At 36.2% G+C, this 21,053-nt stretch overlaps 1 pseudogene; it reads right to left on the bottom strand.

Moving 5' to 3' along the window:
* Positions 1-16,632: 16,632 nt before the first annotated feature.
* Positions 16,633-18,114, bottom strand: LOC141540586 (methyl-CpG-binding domain protein 4-like; annotated as a pseudogene).
* Positions 18,115-21,053: the final 2,939 nt, after the last annotated feature.

Genomic DNA, 21,053 nt, shown 5'->3' with positions numbered 1-21,053 from the left:
GAGGGAGAGAGTAAGTCCATATTAGAATGAGTAATTTCTGGTACCTGACTTTGCGTTCCTCTGAACCTTTATATGCAGCTAACATGGTTCATGTAAGGTGAGAAAGAAACAGAGAATGATTTTGACTCCCAAAACTGAATTCAAAGAGTATTGGTAACAAAACTAGGGAAGGGAAAAGTTAATATCTTATAATTTAACAATGTAAACTTTAATACAGATGCATTTTATGAATTTTCTTTAATAAGAAAGATTCCACAAAACAGGTTGCACTAGTAGGGATAATTATGGATTCAGTGAGAGCTCTCTCTGACCAGCAGAGGGCATTGTTGGCTTTCATATGTGAAGAGGTTAATAGCCTCAGAAAGTTGAACTGTTTTTTTTCCAACCAGAAATACCAACATCTTTTAATTTCCATCTCTAGTACTATATTCAGCTGTCGAATTCAATCAAAACCTGTTGGCCTGCCAAGCTTCTACATTCACTTTTCTATAAGAAGCAGCTTGGCACAAGCTCACCCTGAGATCTTGATTTGATTTCCAGAGACACCTGAATAGATTTAATTTAGGCTCACAACAATTACTTCCTTTTGCCTCAGTAACTGATTGGATGGGTGAACTTTAAGGAATTTAGCATGGATATACTTTGAAAATCTTTTTTAAAAAAAGGCTACTTTGTATCATTTTAAAATTAACTTTCTGTTAGCCTGGTTGAATTATTTCTCGAATATTCCTAGGAAATCCCTCTCAAATTTGGAGCTCAATAAACATTTCTTAAGAGGATAAATTACATAGACCCTCTAGTTTAGGAGATAAAATGTCCATGGTTCCATCATTTTTAAGACACTGCTGGCAATAAAATGAACTCAATTCAGCTAAGTAAATCATTAAGTTCCTACTCTGTGCAAGGCACAATAAACTTTGGGAATAGGAAGATAAACCTTTCAGACTTTAAAATAGCTTACAATCCAATGGAGTGGAGAGTAAGGGGATCAGGTAAATATGAAACAAGATAAAATATGATGAGGTTGTCACTTCAAAAACCATCAGCTCTTTCTCTCTCAAAAATTCCTGAGGCTAGAGAGGACCATTCCCTCAATATGGAGTAAGAGAAAGGTGGGATCACAGAAGATGGCAAATCAAAGTGATTCACATGACTTCACCATCAAATGATAATAAAACTAGAGTCAGTTGCCTCTTCTCTTAAAGGTAGATACAGAAATGAGCTTCTGACTTCTTTAAGATGAAATATGAGGTAAAGATAAGAATAATGTAGTCATAGTCAAGAATGATGGACCAAGATGAGGGCCCAATCACTGAATCTGAATCCTATGCCAGCCAGTTTCTAACTGTTGGCATTGACTGAAATTGTGCTAATTTTATCAGTGATTTATATGTTAAATCTAATGGCTTTTTAGCCTCTCCCTTGAATTGTCTCCTATTAATTTTATCCAGCCAATATCTCCCTACTCTTGGACACTCCTCTCTTGGCTTCTTTGAAACACTGTTCCCTCTTGATTTACCTCCTCTGGATCTAATGGCTTCTTCATCTTGGCTGAATGCTCTTCCTTCTCCTACCTACTAAGAACTTGGTTCTAACATGACTGATTTTAGGGGCTTCTTTCTCTCTCTTGGTGATGAGCTCTCTTGGGATCAATTATTCAGATAACTCCGGAATCTCTGCATCCAGTCTTAATGTCTTTAATCCCTAATTCTAATCCCACAACATTAACTAATTTCTGAATATTTCCATGTGGAGATCACATCAACATCTCAAACTTGCTATGTCTAAATCAGAGTTCTTTTTTCTCTCCTCAAATCCATTACTTCAGATGTTCTCATTTCCATTGATGGTACTATCACCCTTTGGGCTCACAATCCCACTCACTGTTAATTCTTCACTTTTCTTCAACCACCATATCTCAAGTCAGTTGCCAAGTCTAGATGTTTCTACTTCCAGCCCCTAACATAAGGATCCTTTCCTCTATTCATAATCTTTAACAAGTTATAGCTTTTATCCTCTTTTGTCTGGATTATTGTAAAAACTTGCTAAATTGGTCCCCCAACTGCTATCTCTTCACTCTTTCCATTTAACTGCAAAATTGCTATCCTAAAGTACAACAGGTCTGACCATATCACTATTTAAGGCCACAAGTTTCAATGTCTTCCTTTCTCTTCTAGGATAGGATATGAACTCAATCAAGGAAAGTTTATTAAGCACCTACTATGTTGCCAACCACTAGAGACACAAGTACAAAGAACAAAATAATCCCCTACTTAAAAGGAGTTTATATCTTAATAGGGGAGTCAATAAGTACATATAGAAATATAGAATATGAAGAAAACAAATACAAATACTTAAAAAGTAGTTTAAAGCAAGGGACTTTGGGAAGGAAGGCACTAGCATTGGGAGAATCACTAAAGGCTTTAAACAGAGGATGGTTCCTAAAGAAAGATGGAGGCACCATGAAGCAGAGGGGAGGACAGAGTGCATTCCAAGTATGAGAGACAACCTGTGCAAAGACATGGAAGATGGAACTGAGGCAAGTTTAGCTGAAATGCAAGTGTGCCTAATGAGGTTGGAAAAATAAAGTAAGGCCAGGTTATATAAGACAGAAGTGTGAAACATACCCAACACAGGGGCATTTGGCCAAGAATATTCCCAAATATTTTCTGAACAAGATCAAAATGTAACTGGGAAATATTTAACAAAATCAAAAGTTTTAAAAAACACCACATAGATAATAATTGTAAAACTTGGTCTGAGAAGAGTAATGGCTGCTTATTGTTACTGGTATAATCTTCTTGGGAAATCCTTCATCTGAGCATTCTAGCAGCTGACACATAGGAGGCTTTTAATTTATTTGTAAGTGTTCAAAGAAAGTGGAAAGAATTGTGGACTTGGATAAAAAAGCACTTTATATACCAGTTTATTGTAACAAAATTGTTTATGTACAGGCATTTTATTGTACTTTGCCTTATTCATCATGCTGTACAAGATCAAAATGGAAAAAAACCAAGAGGGGAAAAAACAAGCAAAAATCAATAATAAAAAGTAAAAATAATCCTTTAGTCCACATTCAGTCTCCATAGTTGTCTCTCTAGATGGGGATGACACTTTCCATCCAAGTTTATTGCAACTGTCTTGAATCACTATATTGCTGAAAAGAGCCAAGTCCATCACAATTGGTCATCATATAATCTTCTTGTTACTATATACAATGTTCTCTTGGTTCTGCTCACTTTACTTTGCATCAATTCATGTAAGTCTTTCCAGGCTTTTCTGAAATCAGTACTGCACATATTTAGTCTACATTAGATTGCCTGCTATCTTGGGGAGGGGGGGGAGGTAAAGGAAGTAGGGAGAAAATTTTGGAACAGAAAGTCTTACAAAAATTAATGTATTTGGAAAAATAAAATACTTGAGGGAAAAAAAACAAAAGTGCTATAGTTTATAAAAGAAAGAAAGAAAGAAAGAAAAGCCTATTGAAATTCAGGAGTTATGGTAATAATAATAATAGTTCACACTTAGTCTTCCTTTCCAAAAACAAGATGGGGTGGGAGGGAAGCTTTTAAATCAAACCTAATGTGGCAATCACCATTCCCAGAAAGCCCCAGAGACCCAGGATCCCAGTCCAAACCAGCAAGGGGGAAAGAGTGTGTTAGAGAAAAGTTGGAGAAATAAGAGCAGAGTCTGGGGGAAGATATTTGCACTAACTAGAAATGAGCCTTCTCCCAGCCTCAGGCTGAAGTGGAATGGTAAAAGGTGGAGAGAAAAAGGTAGAGGGAATACATGGAATTCTAAGAATAAAAAGGTTGAAAGTGAGGGGGAAAGGAAGCACTCCTCTGTTTCATCATTATCATGTATAAGAGAGAAGCCTATTGGCATAAGAAGAGATCTAACAATACATTTCTCTAGTTTATATGGTTTCTTGATGCAACCTCATTTTTACCCTTAATTTGAATGTTCATGTGACAGCAAGAAGCATTAAGGGAAATGGTGGCCTCAATACAAGATGAAACAAGGCAGAGAAATGGCTAACAGACTTCTCTACCACAAACCAGATTTGTCAACAACAGTAGAGGGCTTGACATTACCACATACTCTAGGACTGCTTTTTTTCTATCATTTTCAATTTCTAATTGAATACTGCTTTAGTGTCATAGAAAAATTTTTTGTTAGCCAACACTTTTGTTTAACGGGGAAAAGGCAGCTCAGGAGAATGTATGACATGCATGTTTTGACACTTTAATTTACATAATGTCAGTACATTGTTTTGTGTAAGCTTAAACATTTTGGAGTTTTAAATTTGTTTTGGTTTTTTCTCTATTTTCACAACATTTGATCCTCATGCTTTGCTTAACATTCTAAATTTCTTCTCTTTTCTGGGATCCTTTTACCTTATATATTTGTGTCATGATCTCATTTACTTTTAGGGGAAAAAATGCCAGATTTCCTTCAAATTTCCAGATTTTGGTTATGTCTGTAGGGCCCTCACCTTTGATAGTTCCATGTGGTCATTTGTTGTGTAGGCTTTTCAATTTTGTCCCACTCTTTGTGACCTCATTTAAGATTTTCTTGGCAAAGATACTGGAGTGGTTTGCCTCCTCCAGGTCATTTTATACATAAAATTTAGGAACATTGTATAGGAAAATGAGGCAGACGGAGTGATGTGACTTGCCCAGGTGCGCTTTCCAGTGTACTACCTAGAACCTCATGCTATCATCATGTGAACATAAAATCACTTTCCTTAGCCTTAGGGTACAGTCATTCAAAAAGAATAGCTGACATAGGAACAAAATACAGATTAAGAACATGACATTACTCCCAAGTATACTGAAATTTAAAAGACGCACACATTACATTCCATGGATATAAAGTCTGGTTTGTATAATCCGTAATAATTCCATGGATATAAAATCTGGTTTATATAATCCATAATAATGCACTTGGATGGTAATTAATTTCAAAACGCTAAGCCAAAAGGGTACAAAAAATTTAGCTTCCTGTTCATAAGAAGAAATAGGGGAGGGAAGCAGGGCATCCCTTGGCTCCATCCAGTCTGAAAGGTCAGTTTTCTTGTAAACACTATTCAGTTTCCTCTTCATAGTCTGTCCCATTATTCTTTTTACTGTTTATGAGTAAGAAGTCATCATGGCAGCAGTTGGATTGCTGAGAAGCAATGAGATGGCTGTGGGATTAGTAATGGTCCACAGGTATAGAGGGTTGAAAATACATTATTTCAAAGCAAAATGGTTCACCTCCAATCATAAAATTGCAAGAAAGAGAAGTGGACCGAATATTATATCTAAGTTAAATGCTGTGATTAGATATCACTTCTAAAAAAATCACCCCTTTAGTGATATGCTGCTTTTCAGGAGCTGCTGCAAAGGATTTATGATTTTTTAAAGGGTCCTGGAACACAGACCTTCCTTTCCTCTTCTCCTTTACCAAAGAAAATGGACTTGAGGATAATAGACCTTTCATATACTGTCTGACATGGTTGGTATGTTGGTAAGTGCTTTTTCTTCCTTTTTTTTTTTAAAGTTAACACAGGATGGCACATTAGGTAGAGGAAGGACATATTCAGAAATGGAGGTGACAAAAATATCTTGCCTTTATATCATTCTTTAAGGTTTGCAAAGCACCATGAATGTTTCATTTCATCTGATCCTCACAACAACCCTGGTGGGGGACAGAGGGAGAGGTTATTATGTTCCCCATATTAGAGTTGAGAAAACTAAAGCATACAGATGCTAGGCAATGCCCAGGATCATACAACAAGGAAGTATCTAATGTGGGATTGAATTCAGAATTTTGGGCTCTAAGTCCAGCTTTCTTATCTGTGTCCAGAGCTGCAATAAAAAGTTAAATTTCTCTTAAAAGTTTTCTCCTGGATTCTCCACTGTGCAATATAAAATAAGTAGAATAATTTTCTCCTCATGGGACAGTTCTTCCTAAATAAGATGGAGAAGAAAAAGCTGTAGAGCCTATGGTTTTAGCTTCTCTTTCCACTTTCAAAACAGCCATTCATCTTGTAAAATTGTTGAGCTTCATTTGGTTGATTTGCCATTCTAAATATTTTATACCTGTTCTGCAGGTGGAGAAGGAGATAATTCTGTATTTGCCATGCCTTGAGCCTGACAGTCTATACTCATGCAAAGGCTGATCCTAAAGAAGGATAAGAATATAAGGAGATTTAAGAGATCTTCCTTCCTTCTCTTTGTAGGGCACCTTTCTTCTACAATGCTGGGGTAATGGGAAAGAAGAAGAGGGAAAATTTGTGCTTGTCTCTACAATTACTTTCCCCTCTATTTGACTCAAAATAAAACAAGTAATGGAAAAATATTCAGAAAAATATGTTGGAAAAAGGCCAAAAATATTTTAACAAGATGGCATGGTATTATTCTCTAAGTGGATATATTTCCAATGAAAATAGAAAATGGCTTTAGCAGTTATCTGCAATAAACCACCTACAAACCTCCCTCACAAAGATCATATTCATTTAGGAGATCCTATTTCACCAATATCAAAAGCTACAGAGGCCAGTTTTGTTGTTGAAGAAGGCCATTACACAAAATAGGGCAGAAAGGGATCTGATGCTGAAGAGAAAATAATCTGGGGAATGAATTGGAGCAGGAGAGGGCAGAAGGAAGGGAAGGAGTTGTGAAAGACAGGGCTGAGGGAAAGTGCTTGAAACTGAAACCCCAGGCCCAACAGCACAAAGTACATTAATAAGAAGCATTCACCCTAGTATATGATCATCTTTATTCCAGTGAAGGAACTATGAGGAAATGCTGGAGGCTGACTGGTCCTTAAACAGTGGGGAAAAAAGTAATAGTTGCTTCTTTTCAAAGTAGGGTCACTGCTGCCTACTGTTGGAATATCAAGAGACTGGGCAGACTTGGGAAGTTTTTAATTAAGATGGGTAGAGGTAGGAGGAGACCCAGCAAAAAGCCTTAAAGACAAGATACTCTCAAGGAAAAGATCAGCAAGGTGGGGTCAAAATGCATCGGTACATGCATAAAGTCAGAATAACTCCTGTTGCCCAGGTGATAGTTCTCTGGGAACATTTGGACAGAAGAGGTCATTCTTAACTTCTCTCCCACACACCTCACCAAAATTTCACTCTCTCTAATCCTCATTTTCGTAATAAGAATATAACCTATCCTTTGCACACTTTAAAATACTGATGTTGGGGCAGCTAGGTGGTGCAGTAGATAGAGCACCAGCCTTGAAGTCAGGAGGACCTGAGTTCAAATTTGATCTCAAGACATTTAACACTTCCTAGCTGTGTGACCCTGGGCAAGTAACCCCAATTTCCTCAGCAAAAATAATAAAAATACTGATAGCAATAGTAAACTAAAGGAATATTACTAATTTTGGCATCAGATTTCTTTAAATATAGGGGCTCTCCCCACAAAACACATGGTTTTTTAAATGAATAAAAAAGTCATGCCACATAAAGCCATCTTTAACAATGCTTTGAGGTTCTATCCACTGCTGGGTGTCCTTGCTGAGTCAGTGAATTTGGGAGAGGTGATTAAGAGACAGCATTTATATTTTCCTCTAATTTACACAAAGTACAAGCCAGAGTGTAACAACTTTAGAAAATGAGGAAAATCCAAAAATCACAAAACATTTTTCCAATTTACATACACAAAAATGGAATATTAAAGAGTCTTATAAAGGTGAGCTTTACTTATCTCCAGATAGGCAAGAAAATGATCAGGAGTCAAGCAATTGAAATTCCAGAATGTACTCCAGAGGTTGGGCATAGTATAGCAGAAAGGGCAATGAATTTGAAACTCAAAGGCCTGGGCAGGTTTTGGCTTTTCCACTATCTGTCTGTGTGACTTTAGAAAGTTCATGTTTCTCTAAGCCTGTTTCCTCAATTTTAAAATGAAATTTTTCCTTTCAGCTTTATTGTTCTGAGTCTAATTATTCTACTTTTGGTCTCAAGAAGGACATGGAATCATTGTTTTCATCCATTTTAAGGTTCCCTTCAGTAGGTCACTCTTCTTTCAAAAAGAATTAGCTATAGCCTTTGCAAAGAGAATTATATTTTCCCCAACTACAAAAATATCTCTAGGAAAGCCATAACTGTCTGCTGAAAACAAATCCTATGATTTAAAGGAAGTGGTCAAAGCCATTTTCTTTGTTCACTCATGAAAAATTAAGGTTCTACTTTTCCTCTAACAGCCTACAAATTGATATGCTTGAAGGACTCAACATAAGCATTATTTTCTTTTATTAAACCTCACACACTAAACAAAATGAACATTGATTTGAATCAAAAAGAGTAAATTAAAAAATAAAATTATCTCCCAACTTTGATAGTGAAAGAACTGCTTTCTGAAATAAACTGACTTTTTAAAATATAAAAAGACAAACATTGGACAGAGGGCAAGGATGGAAGACATCCTATGTAAATTACTTTTGTAATGACCACATTCAGTAATGGGGAAGGGAAAGAGAAATGATAGGATAAGGGCCTACCCTTTAACCTAAAAGATATCTATTCAAATAGTTGAACAATTTGCTACAGACCTCCATTAAGACAAATCATGCCTAAATTTTGGTGGTAAGAATGGCTTTCTTCATTCCAAAAAGACTTAATGCCTACTTCTCAAAGGCTACATATAGTTTCTAGGTTAAATGATCTTCAAATGATTCTAATTTGTATTTTATTTTGCTTGAGTGTCTTCTGGCTTTGCTCTTAGTTTTTCCAGATATCAGCATATACCACAGATTCTAATTTGTTAATCTTCTCATTCTGTTGACTGCCTCCCTTCTCTCTCCCCTCCCACTCCAGGGAGTAGTTTTGTTGCACATAAATGTCTGAACAGTGAAACAGAAGAGAAATGGGATTAAGTTTTGGAAAAATATATAGTCCCTTGTCTTGGTACAGATTCAAAGACAAAGATGTGAGAATACCAGATTCTAATTCAAAGATTATTCTCTTTCAAATGTCTTTTTAAAATAAAAATTCATTCCATATTATTCACCAAAGAATCTTCTGTTCATATAATAGAAAATAAGAACCCAAGATCATAGTTCTTAGTGACTTGTTAAAACAGATACAAGAATAACCTTATTCAAAAATACAATCAAATGAATAAACCACCAGCCATTTTATCCTCAAGATCGTGTAAGAAGTTCTCAAAGAATGCTCTCACAAACACTAAGGATCTGGCCTAAATCCGTTTAAATTGATATGCTCATAACTCACAAATACACTACTCCCTTTACCAAAAGATCAATGATTCCTGGTTTTAGGCTGTTTTATTTCTATACTGAAAGACAGCCAGCAACCTCAATCGTGACCAATAATAACTAAAGCGAGTTGAGGACACACGAGGATTCCTAAGTGGATCATTATAATCACTATTAACCAATAAATATTAAGAAAAGATATCTTCTAATTATAGCTACATTCTGAATATCTATTCAAAGGTAATGCAAAACAATATAATGATGAACAAAAAAAGCCTATTTTGTCCAATGACTCACTATTGTCATTTCCTCAGAAATCCCTCTCAAAAGAGATCAGCATAGACTTGAGCTGTGTTTTTCACTAGTAATCAGTGGTTAACAATGTTGGGAAGAAGCCCAATACCAAACATCTATGAAGGAAACATATGATCAGATATACCATATTCCTACAGCAAGAGTCACACTCTAGACTAATTTTAAAGTGCACATATTGGCACATTTTAAACATTTGATAAACATAAGATACCTTAACATATATCCTTTTAAATGATATTTTCAGTCATATTGTCAAACATTTTCAATGAAGATGAACATGGCACAAAGGTCAGTGACTGCACTTCAACAGTCTTTGATTTGAAAAGGTTAAAAGCCAAAACTAAAGTGGAGGGAGTATTGGTGCATGAGTTTTTGTTTGTAGATGATTGTGCACTCAAATCAGCCTCTGAAGCTAAGATACAGCAAAGTATGCATCTACTCTCTGCTGGGGCTTATGCTAATTTTAGCCTGATATCAGGAAACACAGGTACTGTAATAGCTAGAACCACATCATTCATATGTGGAACCATAGGTTATAGCAAAAGAGAAGTTTTTTTTTAATTAAAACTTTTTATTTTTAAAATATATGCATGTGTAATTTTCAACATTCACCCTTGCAAAACCTTATATTCCAAAATTTTTCCCTCTCTTCTCCCCATCCCCTCCCCTAGATGGCAAGTAATCCAATATATGTTACACATGTGCAATTCTTCTATACATATTTCCACAAATATAATGCACAAGAAAAATCAGATCAAAAAGGAAAAAATGAGAAAGAAAACAAAATGCAAGCAAACAAAAAAGAGTGAAAACACTATGTTGTATTAGTTCCTACTTAGTTCCCACAGCCCCCTCTCTGGGTGCAGATGGCTCTTTTCATAAGACCATTGGAACTAACCTGAATCATCTCATTGTTGAAGAGAGCCATCATATCCATCAGAATTGATCATAATATAATCTTGCTGTTATCATGTATAATAATCTCCTGGTTCTGCTCATTTCACTTAGCATCAGTTCATGTAAGTCCAAATAAAAGACATGAATGCTGTGGATATGTTCTCTTACCTTGGCAGTATACTTTACAGATATGTCCACATTGATAATGAGATTTACACACATACTTCCAGAGCTAGCTCAGTGTTTGGGAGGCTCTGAAGGAAAGTATGAGAGAGGGGAGGCATTAAACTGACAGACTGAAGATCTTCAGAGCCTTCAGAGCTGACTTCATTATTGTACTTCTGTGAAACTCTGACAGAATGCTATCTGAATTGCTTCCATTTGAATTGCTTAAGAAGATTCTGAAGATCACCTGGCAGGATAAGATACCATACCCTGAGGCCCTTTCTCAAAACTAAATGGCCAAGTATTCCAACTCTGCAGCAGAGAGCACAACTCTGTTGGGCTGGCTACATTGTTTAAGTGTCAAATGTACGCTGGCCAAAAAGAGAAAACAAACAAAAAAAACAAAACAAAAAACTCACACAGGGCAAGGGCTCACTTGGTAGTCACAAAAAATATGACACTCTCAAGGTCTCAAGAACTTTAGAATTGGGATGGCATGACACTGGAACAGGACTGTTCAGCATGTGATGTGCTCTATGAGCAAAGCAAAATGGCAGTTGCTCAGAAGAAATTCGAGATGCTCAAAGTTACAGAATCCACAATGTTAAATGTACATAGGGATTATTTGTTTATAACCTAAGGTAGAGCATTCCAAGCTTGGACACACTGTAACTTGATTCTTAATGCAGTGATGTCATTTTGATCCTCTTTGAAAATTAAGGACAACCAACCAACCGTTTAAAATAAAGCACTTACCAATCAGAATTGGTACTCTAAGTAGCCAAATTTAGTAGTCTAGTGATCACAATATATAGTACTGTTTAAGATCTTTTACTTTCAGCTAGAAAGCAATGAGCTAAGTGCTATCAGAGAACAGAGGCAAACATGAATATTAAATACATCTAATAGCATCAGACCCCCCCCCCAAATCTTGCTTTCTATATGTAGTAATTGGCAGAAGGAAATACAGAATTTTTAATATAACATGGGGACATTTCATGGCTTTTCATGACAAAGACCTGTAATGGACAAGCTGCTGGGAAAACTCATGAAGAAAAAGGATGCTCTTATTTAAAAATATATTTCCAGGGGCTGTCTGGTGATATATGTATTTCTGATTTAAGTAGCTTTGGGGATCAGTCCATAGTTCTTAAAAGCTATAGTATACATTTTCTGGTCCTCTTTGGAAAGCCCCTGGGGGAAAAGAAAGAAACTAGACCCATTCTTGACTTTTCAAAGGTCCACTGAACCAAAGCCATTCTGAGAATAATTACCAGGTTAATTCTAGGCTATTAAGACTCTGGCTCTTAGTTGTGTTTTGAAGCTTTGGGAGTCCCTACATATCTTCAAACTCAAACTAGTTCTTACTAAGAATTAAAAACAAAATTCTCTAAGTAGATTTATGACTTTTTTGTCAGAGACTGATTGCACATTCATTGGCTTTATATAAATGTCTTCCACAAGAGTGCTACTTCAGTGGGGAGGGCCCTCAAAGTAGGGAATCATCCTTAATATCCCTGCCTGTACTGATTTTTCTGTCCTAAAGAACAAAAATTCAGGAAGGGAAACAAGAACAAACAAAGAAAAGGAATCATCCCATTAGAACATTTGGATAATCCAAAATCATTGCATAAAGAAAGCTAGATACAAGGCAGGTCAAGACATATATAGAAAACATTGCAGAAAATGATACTGCTCCCAAACATAAGTTTAGAATTCTCCAAGCATTAGAGGAGTGACCTCTTCGAAGATCTTTGGAGATACTGTTTACCAGAGCCAAGACCTATGTAGCAGGCTATTCCCTAAGCTTAGCATAACAATCCTTTGTACTCTGGATGATCTCAGCCTCTGGCAAAGTGTATTGCTTTGCCTAGCATCAGACGTTCTCTGCCTCTATTTCCCAGGCACCTGAGAACTATCCATCATACCTCTTGACATGCTCACAATTCCTGTTTTGTGTAACAGCTAAGTGAATTGAACCAGGTACTGCACTTCTATTCCCACCATGCTATCTCTGGTTCTGTTTGTGTCTGTAAGACAATCACTTTAGAGACTGTTCCCACAGGATCCAGGAACAGCTGCGTTATCCACGAATGAGCCTGCTGTGGGTATGGCTAAAAATGATTATGTCATGATCTAGCCCATTTAAAACACTGTCTTTGCCCTAGCACATTAAGCCCTCTTCCTCAGGAGGACTTCCACTTCACTTGCAAGTGCTTTTCTCACTGTGAAATTAATGAAATTTCTCTTTTATCCCTGACTTTTCTATTTCTAGTCTGTTCTGTTCAGCTCCAGGTTAGAGGCTGGCTCCAGCCCTCTTCACACCTCCATCAAACAACTAGTATTTATTAACCAGGAAACTACCAAGTGCTCAACACATCAAAAAGGGTAAAAACAAAACAAAAAAAAAAACAAAACAAAAACAAAAAAAAACAGTCTGTTCTCAAGAAGTTAATAGGCTAAGGAGGGAGATGATTTGCAAAAGCTAATGTTTAAACAGGACATACAAAGTAAGTTCGAGATTAACTCAGAGGAAAAGCAATAAAATGAAGGAGAACTTATAGAAAAGCTGAGGTGTAAGCTATAACTTGAAAGAAGATAGGGAAGTTAAGAAAGGGAGATGAGGAAGAGGCAGTGAAAACACCTAAGATAATGATTTGGAAAATTTTATGTGAGGAATAGCAAGGATGCCAGTTTTGTGAAAGGCAATGTAAGAATACTGGATAAATAGAAAACTTCAAAAACCAAAGATGTTATATTAACTTCCATGGAAACAATAGGGAGCCACTGTAGTTTATTGAGTGGGGTGAGGGTAGAAGATGGGGACACACATGAGTGGGCCTGTCCTTTAGGAAGGTCTCTTTGGCAGCTCAATGGATCTACTGAAGTATGTGGGGGATGAGACAGACAAACTCAAAATCAGATTATTAAAACAGTTTCGGCATGAAGAGATAAGGGCCCTGCCAGGGTAGAGTCAGCATCAGAGATTAAGGGCTTAAAAAGATATTACAAAGATAAAACTGACAGACCCTGGCAACTCACTGGGTTTGGAGAGTAAGAGTAAGGAATCAATGACACTTAGTTTGTGAATTAAGGTGACTAGTAACAACTTCAGTAACAGGGAAGTTAAGAATGGAGGATGCAGGGGGGAGATTATGACTTTACTTTTGGACAGACTGAATTTACCTTATCTATTATTGACAAGTACAAGAAGATGGCCATATCATAATGGAGGTTGGGAGAGAAAATAGGGCTGGGCAAGTAGAACTAAGATCTATGATGATATTACACAAGTATTACTTCCAGGGATATGGTTACATCACTATGATTATTCAAAATTAGAGCCAGAGACAGACAGACAGACACATATACATACACACAGAGAGAGGGGAAAGAGAATCAAAGTTATTGATTCCCAAACTTCGTGGCTTTAATATCTTCTTAATGTTTGATTTTATGAGAGCTCTCTCTTCATATACCTAGTCCTCAAAGCCTATGGGATCATATACTTTTAAATTATTAGATAAATTTATTTTGGGAATTTTGCAAATTCTCATAAGATAAAGAGGAAAACCAAAGTGATCAATCACTGAGCTACATATGATGAAAATAAACCATTTTCTCATTTGTAAAAATATATTTAATGGAATTTCAGATTCCGTATCTGAATCCATTTATATTTGAATAATAATATCCTATTCAACCTACCTGATAGGTCATTTAGCCCCTTCCAAAGTAGATCATCCCCTTCTGGAGAGTTCTAGCACTTAAAAAGTTCCTCAACAGTAAAGACTAAACAACCTCTTTGTAGCTTCTACTCCTTGTTCCTAGCACTGCCCATTCGGACTAAGAAGGACAAATTTATTTCTCCTTCTAAATGATGGCTCTTAAAATGTTTGAAGAAGCTATCAAGTCTCTGCTGAGTCTTTTATTCATTCATTCATTCAGTTATCTATCCATTTATTTATTTTTGCACTGATTTTTTTTCCTCTTTTTTTTTTAAACTAAAGCTTTTTATATACAAGACATATTCATGGGTAATTTTTCAACATTGACCCTTGCAAAAACTTGTTTCAACTTTTCCCCCCCCTTCCCTTTACCCTCTCCCTTAGATGGCAAGTAGTCCCATACATGTTAAATATGTTAAATACAATATATGTACACATACAGTTGCTGTATAAATATGTACAAGAAAGATGTATACTGCTGTAGAAGGAAGATCGGATTTAGAAAGAAGATAAAAATAACCTGAGAAGAAAAAACAAAAATGCAAACAAACAACAGAAAGAGTGGAAATGCTATGTTGTGGTTCATACTCATTTCCCAGTGTTCTTTCTCTGGGTGTAGCTGGCTCTGTTCATTACAGATCATTTGGAATTGATTTGGATCCTCACATTGTTGAAGAGAGCCACGTCCATCAGAATTGATCACCATATAGTATTGTTGTTGAAGTGTATAATGATCTTCTAGTTCTGTTCATTTCAAGTCTCTCAAAGCCTCTGCTGAGTCTTCTTTTCAAATGATCCTTATATGGCTTTAACTCAAAATCCTTTACCTGCCTTGTGACTGTCCTCTGGATGCTTTCCACTTTACTTTACAGACCTCCCTAAAATGTGGTGCCCAGAACTGAATACAAAAAATATTTCAAAGAGGTTTGACCAAAGTAGAATAAAGAGGGACACCATCCCTCTACTAGACATTGATAAAGATTTGTTGGCTTCCATGTCATTGTTAATTCCTACTGAGCTTGCAACCTATCAAACTTGTTGGTTTTTTTTTTTTTTAAATACAAATTGCTCTCTATCTCTCCACTTTTTATCTGTGGAGATGATTTGTAATTCAATTCTAAGATGGGGTATGTTCATTCCTATTTTTATGTAATTTGATTTGGTTGTCAAGATTTTTTTGAATCCTGTCATGTGGTAGGTAAATTATCCTTCCCTGCTTTGTATCACTTGCAAATTTGATTACATGAAATATCTTTGACTTTATCCAAGTCATTAACATGAGGATGAAAAGAACTAACACTTCTACCCCCCAAATCCTCTTGATTGCCTACCAATTACAGCACAAACTCCATTTCTAGAACATTCAAGAACCGCCCCTCCACAATTTGGCAAGACCTTATCTTTCTAATATAACATCTATTACTCGCATCCATACAATTTATACTTAAGCAAACTGGGCTATTTTCCCCCCAAACACATCATTATGCTTTTCTTCTTTATATTTAATATCTCTTCTTTTCAAGTCATCATCAGTAATCATTTATTGGGTCTTTATTATGTGCCAGGCACTGAGCTAAGTGCAGGGGATACAAATAAAGGTTAAAAACTTGGCTCCTTTCTTTCCTTCAAGGAGCTCATAGTCTCTTGTGGAAAGATAATATGCAAGCACCTATGAATATTAAAGAACTTCAGAGTGCATGGAAGGTCTGTGTTCTTTTTTGAAGAAAACCAATGGCATCATGGGGTGGTCTTGACTTGACTATGAATTAGATTTAAGTGAGGCAGAGTTTCACACAGTCATCATCCTCACTCATTCTTCTAGAGTTATTGAAGTCTAGTGGCGGGCACACAATGGTCACAAATGCTAACTTTATGGCAATACTTCATTTTTAGCCAAGAAGTTTGTTTGAGATAGAATTGCAACCATAGTGATAAGATAAGGACTTTAGGGCAGGACTCTCTCCCCAGGACTACAAGTTTTTTGCCAAGTGCCTTGTTATGCCATAGTTCCCCTATTAATTACAATTTGCCTATGGGATATGCATAGTATCACTACAGCTCTTAGACTATTTCAAAGTAAATCACCCTAAGTGAATACATACAAATATGTGTATGTGTGTGTTTATGTTTATATATGTATATATATATATGTGCATATAAATGACTAATAATTATATATGTGTATTATGTGTCTATGTGTATATATTACATATGTATATATGTACATATAGTGACTGATAGCCATATATTGTTCTCTATTTCCAGGGTATTTGAATTGCAACAGTGATCAAAGCTTTACCACTTTGGAATTCAGCTAGCTTGTGTAGAAAATTTTATGATGTTTTTCCCCTAGGGATGTGGGAGGAAGCTTTTGGCTCTGAAATCTACTTTTTAAGCAGTTTCTATAGGAGTAAACTAAGGTTTTGTTGCATTTGTTGGAGAAATACTAGCTGGTTTTCTTTCTCTCCACTTGTGTTTGTCAGATTTTTTTTTCTTGAAATGTTACCACAGTCAAATTTTGTTCATCCTGGGAGATATTGCTATCTATTTCAGAATTACATTTTAAAATGTCAGTATTGCAAATGCTCCCTCTTTTCCCCAGTTCCTACAAAGGTACTTTCAGATCCTATAGGATATCCATACTTCTCTTTATATTCTGAAATTTCATTGGCACAGAATGTATTTTCTCTGCAAGAACTTACTTGCACAGTATGCATTTGGGAGCATGAACTTAAAGCAAATATTTTATTTATCAGTTCTTTTTTTTCTTCATCTGCCACTGTTATATTCCTTTTCCTCTTTCACTCATCAGAACAGCTCAGGGGTCTCTTCAAGATGATCATCTTATGCAATAGAAATAGCTGCAGAAACTTTTTTACTAGAGGCTGACCTTTTTGTCTCTGAATGCAACCAGAATGACTTTTCCTATTCTTTTTCTTAACTACTTCAATATGATTTCTTTGTTCAGTTATATCTAGTACCTACCTTTCTAGTAGACTTTTTGTTATTTTGAGAATCAAGAACATCAGCACCCTTCTGGAGACTGTGGCCTAAAGCAAAGAAAGAGTTCACTATTCTGGTCCTGCACCCGTGAAACCTTGATGGCAAAAGAATCCTACCTTTTTCTTTCCTTCAAGGGGTCCTAAGTTTTTGTTTGGAGCTCAGGCAGCTCTTTTTTACACCTGAAACTATACCAGAGCTTCCTCACTATGATGTGGGTATCTTGATGAAGTGTTACTCTTGGGAGGAGCCTTAAAGTCAGAATCTTCTAGGTTAAAAAAAGCCTCTCCATTTTTGTAAAGGTAACATGCAAGTAAACTTTTGGCCTCGAGTTTTATTCCTTCAAGACTTGTAAAATAGACATATTTTCCAGCAGCTTTTCTTGGTAATCTTTGTTTTGCAATTCTTCCTTATTCACAAGGGATAAACTTAAGAGTTCTTGATGAGAGCAGCACCATTGCACTGAGTGCTGATATTAAGTTCCTGTAGCTGGAAAGCTATTTCTTTTCTTCTTTCAGTCACTCTATCTTGTCATCTCCCTTTTTTTTCAACTCCTGGGATTTCAATTTCTTCACAGGTGCCCCTAGAGTTGAATTCTTAGTCCATGCTTAGGCAGCTGAAGATAAAAAAGCAAGTTTGCCATTAGCAACTCCAGAGAATCCATCAAGTAAAGAAGAAAAGGGCCAAAAGAGGAAGCTTTGAGTGGGATCAAGCGAATGAGCCAGAAACCAGACCACATGTGCAGAAGAGAGCAAATAGGGCAGCTGTACCTGCTAGGACCACAGGGACCTGGCATCACACCTCCTCCCCCTGCTGAGCCACATACCAGCTGAGTGGGGGTCTGCCTGTTAGTTCATCCTCCTCCTCAAGTGGAGCTGGGAGACACTATTTTGAACCTCACCAGTCAACCTGATGGAAGTTCCAAATGGTCAGGATATCCTCTGTGATTTCTAGGCTTGAACTTTGTATCCTTCTTCTTGACTTCCCTTCTATCTGCTCAGTCTCTAAGAATATGGTTTTCAACACTTGCCACAAAAATAAAATCAGATTTAAATAATTGGAAAGACATTCAGTGCTCTTGGATAGGCCGAGCGAATATAATAAAGATGACAATACTCCCCAAACTAATCTATTTATTTAGTGCTATACCAATCAGACTCCCAAGAAACTATTTTAATGACCTAGAAAAAATAACAACAAAATTCATATGGAAGAATAAAAGGTCAAGAATTGCAAGGGAACTAATGAAAAAAAACTCAGAGGAAGGTGGTCTAAGTGTACCTGATCTAAAGCTATATTATATAGCAGCAGTCACCAAAACCATTTGGTATTGGCTACGAAATAGACCGGTAGATCAGTGGAACAGATTAGATACAAAGGACAAAAAAGGGTACATCTATAGCAATCTAATCTTTGACAAACCCAAAGATTCCAACATTAGGGATAAAAATTCATTATTTGGAAAAAACTGTTGGGAAAACTGGAAATTAGTATGGCAGAAATTAGATATGGATCCACACTTAACACCATATACCAAGATAAGATCAAAATGGGTCCATGATTTAGGCATAAAGAGGGAGATAATAAATAGATTAGAGGAACAGAGGATAATCTACCTCTCAGACTTGTGGAGGAGGAAGGAATTTATGACCAGAGGAGAACTAGAGATCATTATTGATCACAAAATAGAAGATTTTGATTACATCAAACTAAAAAGTTTCTGTACAAATAATACTAATGCAAACAAGATTAGAAGGGAAATAACAAATTGGGAAAATATTTTTAAAAACAAAGGTTCTGACAAAGGTCTCATTTCCAAAATATATAGAGAACTGACCCAAATTTATAAGAAACCGAACCATTCTCCAATTGATAAATGGTCAAAGGATATGAACAGACAATTCTCAGAGGAAGAAATTGAAACTATATCCACTCACATGAAAGAGTGTTCCAAATCACTACTGATCAGAGAAATGCAAATTAAGACCACTCTGAGATACCACTACACACCTGTCAGATTGGCTAAGATGACAGGAACAAATAATGACAAATGTTGGAGGGGATGTGGGGAAACTGGGACAGAATATGGTTTTCTATTTAAGAATGCCTAGATTTTCTATTTCCTCAATTCTTCCTATTTCACTATTACACACCATTCCAACCCAACCCACATTCAATTTCTAGCCAACAATGCTGTTCATTTGTAGTGCCCATCCAAGATATGAGTATTTATAAATAATTAGCAGTCTCCTAACATTCTCTTCAAAGAATGTGAAGTTGCAGGTAAACAAAAACAATGAAAAAAATGCAGGATAGCTCTAAGTAGCCTGCAAGATGTGTGAAACAGCAGATATCAAGTAAACATAATCTAAACAAAAGGTTGCCTGGCTATGTATGAAAATCAAAAAATTAGTATATGTATAGCCTACTACCCTGGTCTTTAAAAAAAAAAAAAAATTGAAATCTCTAGCCTGTTAGGTAATCCTCTTTATAGGGTTTATGGGAAAGCATGGACAAGAGTCAGAAAGAATGAGAAAAAAAATGATAAGTTGCAATCTATTCTGGCAGCAATAGAGGATAGAGTGCTAGGCCTGGAGTCAGGAAGACTCATCAGACCTCAAACACTTAACTACCTGTGTGATCTTGGATAAGTCACTTAACCCTCTCTGCTTCAATTCATTCTTCTATAAAATAAGCTGGAAAAGGAAATGGCAAGCCATTTCAGTTTTCTAAGAAGAAACCCAAGAAAACCCCAAATGGGCTTTTACTCACAGAGCAGCCAACATGCCAAGGATTACCTGGATCTCCTCCTAATATAAATTAAAGCATTGTTCAGGAACAGTGAAAAGAAAGAATGGAACAGGAGAAAGAATACTACTAAAGCAATATAAGCATGTTACTTAACAGTAATTGGTAACACAAAATAGGATTTTAAATGAAACACTACAGGGAGCAATTCATTCCACTGGAACAATGTTATAAATGGACAACTGATTGTCTAGTATTACAATGGGATTTTTGATTTTGCATAAAGGTGAATTCAGTTATAATGTATTAATGATATCACTAAAAATCAAACCTCAGTTGTGTATGAGAGGGAAGATTATGTGAAATGCTTCTGGGAAAGCTTCTCTGATGGAGTACAAGGCAGAATTGGTGAGGGGAAGAAGAGAAAATGTGGTGCAGAAAGAAAGAGAGCAAGAACACACTAGCAGATCAGCAAGGACAAACCAAGTTCAAGATCCTTTCAAACATACTGGCTTATGTGATTCTAAGGAATTCACTTTTATTGCTCTAAGACACAAGTTGCTGTTAGGTCATAAAAATTAGGCAGAAATTATCTCAAGTTAATGAGAAATTTACTGATTGTCAAATCAGTAGCCATAATGTATCCAAGAGATTATAAAACTCCCCTAAATTGTCCCAATGTTTACACCCTTGATCAAACAACAATAGCTGCTTCATTTTATTACTCATTATTCCCCAGGTGACATAATATAGATGTGAGTCCTTTGTCTTATCCTGAAGACATCCTGTTTTCAAGACCACCTGAAAGTCTATTATATAAACAATTCTGCAATTCAGAAGCAATTCTATTGCTTCATTTTTCTGTTTTGCAACCTTGTGGGTTGCTCTGAAATTATTTTTCCTTATTACAGCATTCTGTTATAGTCATACACAAAAATGTAACCTATCATTGCAGAAAAGGTGCTGACCTATGTTGGCAAAAGGAAA

The sequence above is a fragment of the Sminthopsis crassicaudata genome, chromosome 4, assembly GCF_048593235.1.
Source record: "Sminthopsis crassicaudata isolate SCR6 chromosome 4, ASM4859323v1, whole genome shotgun sequence".
Lineage (NCBI taxonomy): Eukaryota > Metazoa > Chordata > Mammalia > Dasyuromorphia > Dasyuridae > Sminthopsis > Sminthopsis crassicaudata.
This window is presented reverse-complemented; position numbering and strand designations above follow the sequence as displayed.